The sequence below is a fragment of the Myotis davidii genome, unplaced genomic scaffold, assembly GCF_000327345.1.
Source record: "Myotis davidii unplaced genomic scaffold, ASM32734v1 scaffold30, whole genome shotgun sequence".
Taxonomy (NCBI): Eukaryota; Metazoa; Chordata; class Mammalia; order Chiroptera; family Vespertilionidae; genus Myotis; species Myotis davidii.
The window spans coordinates 2,016,761-2,023,044 of NW_006282874.1; the positions used below are offsets into that span (position 1 = coordinate 2,016,761).

The 6,284-nt window shown below is 56.9% G+C and overlaps 1 long non-coding RNA gene across 1 annotated transcript in view; it reads left to right on the forward strand.

The window, feature by feature from the left end:
• LOC102757276 overlaps positions 1-6,284 on the forward strand; it is a 19,826-nt gene that overhangs the window by 2,146 nt on the left and 11,396 nt on the right. The window contains exon 2 of the long non-coding RNA XR_001513237.1: positions 4,934-4,935. This is a non-coding gene — a long non-coding RNA (uncharacterized LOC102757276). The remainder of the gene's footprint in view (positions 1-4,933; positions 4,936-6,284) is intronic.

The window sequence follows — 6,284 nt, forward strand, 5'->3', positions numbered from 1 at the left end:
AGTTGCAGATGTGAAACAGGACACAGTGCGTGCCTGGCCTAAGCCCAGCCCAGGATGTGCGCCAGCCCGTCCGATGGGCGTAGCGAGTGGACCCAAGTTCTGGAACAGCCCTTTGGAAGGAGGACCTGATTTCTCTGCACACACTGTTTCCCAAGTGTTCCACCAGCAGCCACGTCCCCAGGGCCCGCATCCTCCCAGAGGCCGCTCGTCCAAGCCTTTGCCCTGACTCGCCGCTTGGGCCCAGGTGGGTGGGTTCATTTAGCCTGCGGTACCCTGGCAGGGCTTTCTGCCCACGTCCCGCCTTGTCTGGCTGGTGGCAAGCGCTTATTTCTTGGCATCAGTGGAGTGGGGACAGCCCCACGGTGCCTGGGGGTGCAGGCAGGACTGTGAGTCCATGGGGGTCATCGGAGGGGAAAGTCCCACCCAGCTGCCTAGACAGGTGCCCCGGGGCACCTGTGCCAAGAAGAAGGACCGGGAAGTCGCCGTCGCAGCATTGGCAATTCCCTTTTAATCAGGAACGTCTTCACAACCCAAAGGAAGATTTGTTGTTCTTCTTGCTCCTTGGAAACGCTGGTAATCCTCCCACCTGGGGGTGGGTGGGTGGGGAGTGTGATGGATCAATACCACTGCTTGGGAAACACATTCGCTGCCACAAGCAAGCCTGTCTTTGTGGGGAGTGTTCCTGGTGGTGTCTAAAGCATGGTCTTAATATTAAACGTCAGTCGTTGGGCAGAAAAAAGGAAATTAAAGCGAAAGGAGCCGGTTAGAAGACAGAGAGGTGGCACGCCACCACCTAATAGAAATTTCCAGTGAAAGCCACGCCTTCCTTAGTGGTCTGAAGAATTGCTTCTGACATGCGGCCTCCTGTTACTTTCCTGTCTCCGCTGATGGCAGGGGGCAGATGCAGTGAAGCCAGCATGCTCTGTGCACTGTAGGACTGTATCCGTTAAACCGATGTGTGTGTAATGACAAGCACCTAAACGGGCAGGAGAGATGGGCTGGCCCTGGGGACAGCTTTGGATATCGGAATACTCCTGCAGGGCAGGGGACCTGCCCCTGGGACCGGGTGGAAGATCTCTCTCCGAACCTGAGCCACGGTGTCATACCTAAGCTGTCACATTACTAGAGGGGGTGGGGGAGAGGTGTGTGAGTCAATTGAATAGCAACCACGGAGGTTGCACACTCAGAGAGCAGGAAACAAGGAGGAATTGGGCAGCCCTGGTGTTTGCAAGGAGGCTCAGCAGTGCCCTTGTCCAACCCCCGCCCACACCGCGACTTCAGTGATTCATCTCCTGACTCATTCATTGATTCACTCCATAGAAGCACTGGCTCTGCTGCTTCCTGGCTGTGTGACCTGGAGGTAGTGACTTAACCTCTCTGTGCCTCCATTTCCTCGGAGCAAGTTCCTGTTGGTTTTTGTGGATTCTGGCATGGATGTGTCCTTTTTTTTTTTTTTTTTAATCTATCCTGAGCCCTGGCTGGTTTGGCTCAGTGGAGAGAGCGTTGGCCTGCAGACTGAATGGTCCCAGGTTCGATTCTGGGTAAGGGCGCATGCCCAGGTTTTGGGCTCAATCCCCAGTGGGGGTGTGTGTGCGAGGCAGCCGATCAATGGTTCTCTCTCGTCGTTGGTGTTGCCCCATGTATGGGTCATTCTGGTCTCGTTTATTAACCTTCTAAAGGCTCTAGAGCAGTGGTTCTCAACCTTCCTAACGCCGCGACCCTTTACTACAGTTCCTCATGTTGTGGTGACGCCCAACCATAAAATTATTTTCGTTGCTCCTTCATCACTGTAATTTTGCTACTGTTATGAATCGTCATGTAAATATCTGATATGCAGGATGTGTTTTCATTGTTACAAATTGAACATAATTAAAGCATCGTGATTAATCACAAAAACAATAATTACATATGTGTTTTCTGATGGTCTTAGGCGATCCCTGTGAAAGGGTTGTTCAACCCCCAAAGGGGTCGCGACCCACAGGTTGAGAACCGCTGCTCTAGGGCGTCATGGTTAGAGGTGTTTGGACAGGTAAGCGCACGGAGGCTCATTGAAGTTGGCCACTTGACCTAAGGTCCCCCAGGTTGGGAGAGGCCAGTTGGGGGGCTGCGGCGCACCCCCTCCCTCCACGTCCCCAGGTGCCCTGTGACACACCCACAGGCGCAGGTTCCTGGTCTCCCCGCCTGCATTAACTGGACCCCCGCCCACCTCCCTCCCCCTTCCTTCACTTTGTTCTGAGAGCCAGATGAGAGGCTGAAATAACAAAGTCCCCCCTCAGGGAGCCAAGTTTCAAAGCCCTATAAATAGGACCGTTCCCAGGGGCCCTGGGACGTTCACCAGGACAGACTTTGCAGGACACCAGCTGCCCCTCTGGGCCAAGTGTTCCCTGGTTAGTAGATGTTTTCTTTCCTTCTTCCTCCCTCCCTTCCTCCCTCCCCTTCCGCCTTCTTTCTTTCCTCTGATCTTTCTTCAGAAGTGTGTACTCATGCCTCCCTAATGAGGCTGCAGTCGCCTAGAAAACAAACACATTTCACAATTCCTCCTGAATCCGAGAAAGGAGCCCAGTTCTGGGCAGACACGGAGAAAAGTGCTGGTCAGGCCTCGAGGAGCCCGCTCAGTGCCAGCGTTCCCTCCCAGCCAGCAGGGAGGCCGGCCCAGGGGGCGCCCCGTGTCAAGGCCTTGGGGCAAGGGGCCCTGGGGGCCAGAGCCAGAGGGAGAGGGGGAGGGAGAGCACGGGATCCGATGCGCGGTGGGTCTGTGGCGGGCAGCGCCTGTATTCTGTGCACCAGCCCGCCCACCCTCCCAGCTGGGGGAGATGAGCTAAATGACACAGGAGAGGGTGGGGGGCGCCCCGGGCCCAGCTGGGGGCTGGACAGGACCTGCTCACAGCCGCTGAGGGTGGAGAGAGCTGGTGCCCAGGGTGGGTCCCATGGAGGAGCCCGGACGGAGGAAGAGGAAAAGGTCGAGGCCCCCCCTCCGTGGGTCCTACGTGACCGGCACTCTTTCGGAAATAAGGCGTGATCGCGGGTTTTTCCTGGGAGAGGGCAGGGACTGCAGGAGACCCACGTTTTAGGAAAACCCACTGGCTGCCGGCCCATAGGCAGGCAGCCCAGGTGGGAACGGTGGGGCGTCCCGTATGGAGTGTTTGCTCCCAGGTAAGGACTGGTGGCTTCGTCTGTCCGGGCTTGTAGGACGGATTATAGTTGGGGACTGAGAAACTAGAAACTGGAAACCAGTTGGAGATGTCCATCCTGGTCACTGAGGGCACGGGGAGCCATGGGTGACCACAGGGAACCCAGCCACGGAGGTCCATGCCGCCCCTCCCATCACGAGCCTGTGGGATCGAGGTGGGCAGGACCACCTTCTAGAGCAGTGACGGTCAACCTTTTGAGCTCGGCGTGCCAGCATTTTGAAAAACCCTAACTTAACTCTGGTGCCGTGTCACATACAGAAATTTTTTGATCTTTGCAACCATAGTAAAACAAAGACTTATATTTTTGATATTTATTTTATATATGTAAATGCCATTTAACAAAGAAAAACCAACCAAAAAAGTGAGATCGCGTGTCACCTCTGACACGCGTGTCATAGGTTCGCCATCACTGCTCTAGAGCCCAGCCCGTCTGGGTGGTGCAGAGAAAACCTGGGCTTCGGCATGGCCTTGGCTTTGCCCGTTTCTAACTGTGTGGCCTTGGGCACATGACATTATCTTTGGAGCCTCAGTCTCCACATCTGTGAAATGGCAGTGGGCCTGCCACCCTCCAAGGCCCGCTGTGAAGAGGGAATGAAATCGTGCACCCGGAATGTCGAGCAGGGTGCAGGCTTCATTGTCTGGGCCATTCCGTGGCAGCTATTGTTAATAATAATACCGCCCCTCGCCAAGCAGCCAGGCCTCAGCAGTTAGCACCCATTCTGAGGCCCCGCGTGCTGGCCGCTTTCCGAGAGGGAGGGCGCACGCCAGAGAACAGACACCCACTTCCTGCCGGGTTCTGCTCCGGTTCATTTTCAGCCCCGGCGGGCGGGCTGGCTTCCTCAGCCTGGGCCCCAGGCCCGGAGGCACGGCCTCCCCTGGAGGGGACCATCCCAGCGGCTCCGCTCTGCCCCCTTCGCCCTCGGCTCAGGCACCAGCCTTCCCGGTTCCCTGCGTGGTCATGAGCCTGGCATCCCAGCCACACCAGACTTTTCCACCAGCTTCTGCCCTGCCCTTTCCCCTCCTGGTCCCTGTCCCCTTGGCAGACGGACCGGCCAGGCAGCCTCGGTCTCGACCTCATTCTCCCCGATCATTGTGTTCTGGGCAGGAACTGGGACTCCAAGACCACCCACTTGCTCACTTACCATCTCCCTCGGGGCCTGGGAGGTCCGGTTACTTGCTCGTGTGCCTGTGTTTCCTCCCCACGCAGGGGGCTGCTCGGGGGCAAGCCCAGGAGTGAACTGCTGTCCCCAGAGGGGGGTCGAGGGGCAGGGGGCTGGGGACGTGCGGATGTTACTCCCGCCTGACAGTGGAGCCCACCTTGCGGCCTCCACTCTGTACGGTGACCTTGAGCGAGTTCCTTAATCTCTCCAAGCCTCCATTCATGCATCTGCAAAACGATGCAAATAACACTACACACCCCGCAGGCCTGCTGTGCGGATTAGCTGGGGTTTTGAGTACAAACAGTTAGAAACGGTGCCTGCTACTGCTCGTTTTGCCTGATGATCATTATTGAAGTGATCGCTTGTTTTTCTATTCACTTCGTTCTCGGTACCAGCCCGCAGGTACTGGAGCAGCTCTGGGTTCTATGTTCCCGGCGAGCCGACGACACCCAGAAAGGCTGTTCCCGCACTCACGCAGCCAGACCTGACCGCCCCCCTGGCTGGCAGGCCCGCAGCGGCCATGTTTGGGACCATGACAGGCCCGAGGCTGCGGAGGAGAGCAGCCTGTTATGTAAAGTGCAGCGGTGTTATCCAGCCCGGCCTGTGAACAGCTCTTCAGATGATCCGTCTTCGCTCGGAGGGAAAAGCGGTGGCACATTAAGCAGCCTGGCTGGGGGAGGGGAGTATAGTTACTATCTAGACCCTGCTCCATCCCAGGAGTAAGCGAGGTTGGAGAACTCTCTCCTGAGAGGGACTGCATGGTACTGCCCGGCAGGAACGGGCGTCGCATGGCACGAGGAGCTGTGCACGGCGAGGCTGGAGAGGGCAGAGAAGGAATAATTGTGGATGCGGAACAGAAGGGAGAGGGGACTGGGTGTTTTGGGGTTTTTTTTTTTACTGGAATTTGTCCTAATCTTCTGTGCATCAGCTGCACAGTTTCCTTGCCTCTGAATCTCCGGGTTGAAGTCTGGGTCGGAGCACTGAGCCAGGGGCCAAGCCCTGGATCCACCAGCCGTGCCACCCCTGAGCCCGCCTCTCTGGGCCTCGGTTTCCCCTTGGTGACCCTGGAGAGTCACGGGACCTTTCTGGCCTCCCTGGAAGTGGGGTTTGTGTCGGACTCGTCTTCCTTGGAGGGCTGTGGGTGTGAGCACACTTCATCTGTTTTAAAGAGTTTCGTTCTGATTGGAAGTCCTTGTGGAAGGGTTGGGAAACGGGGGAATATAGAAAAACCCGGATGTGGCAGGGCATGGCAGGGCACGGGAGGGCGTGGTGCAGCTGCCACGTGGCGTTTAGAAAAGTTTTCAGGGCCCTGGGGATAAAGCAAAGGGCGGGGAGAGTCTAAGTAGCTGAGACTGCTCCTGGGACCAGCAGGGGAGGTCGTGGGACAATGACCTTCCCTGTGAGTTCAGCGCCCCAGGGCCCTGCGAGGGGAGCTGAGAAACTGAGGCTGGGATTGGGGGGTGCACTTGGGTACACCCTATCTTTAAGAGTCCCATGGTTGTAAGTTCGCCAGTTGGGGTATTGCAGTTGCCAACTATGTTTTTCACGAATTTCAGAGAGGAAGGGAGGAAAGAGAGTAGAAACATCAGAGGAGAGAGAATCATGGATTGGCTGCCTCCTGCACACCCCACAAAGGGGATTAAGCCAGTAACCCGGGCATGCGCCATGACCGTGCACCGAACCATGACCTCCTGGGTCATAGGTCGATGCACAGCCACGGAGCTATGCCTGCTGGGTGCCGACTGTATTTCTAAAAGCCAGGAAGGCTAATGACAGAATTGCTACAGGTTTATGTTTTGCTCCAAGGCAAGGCTCTAACCAAAGGCCACTGGTGGCCCCCGTACCGGGCTGTGGAGTCAGACACCTGAGGCTCCCGTTGGGCGGGAGCGGGCTCTGAGTGTAGTTTAACCGACAGGTTTCCCCCTGAGGCCTT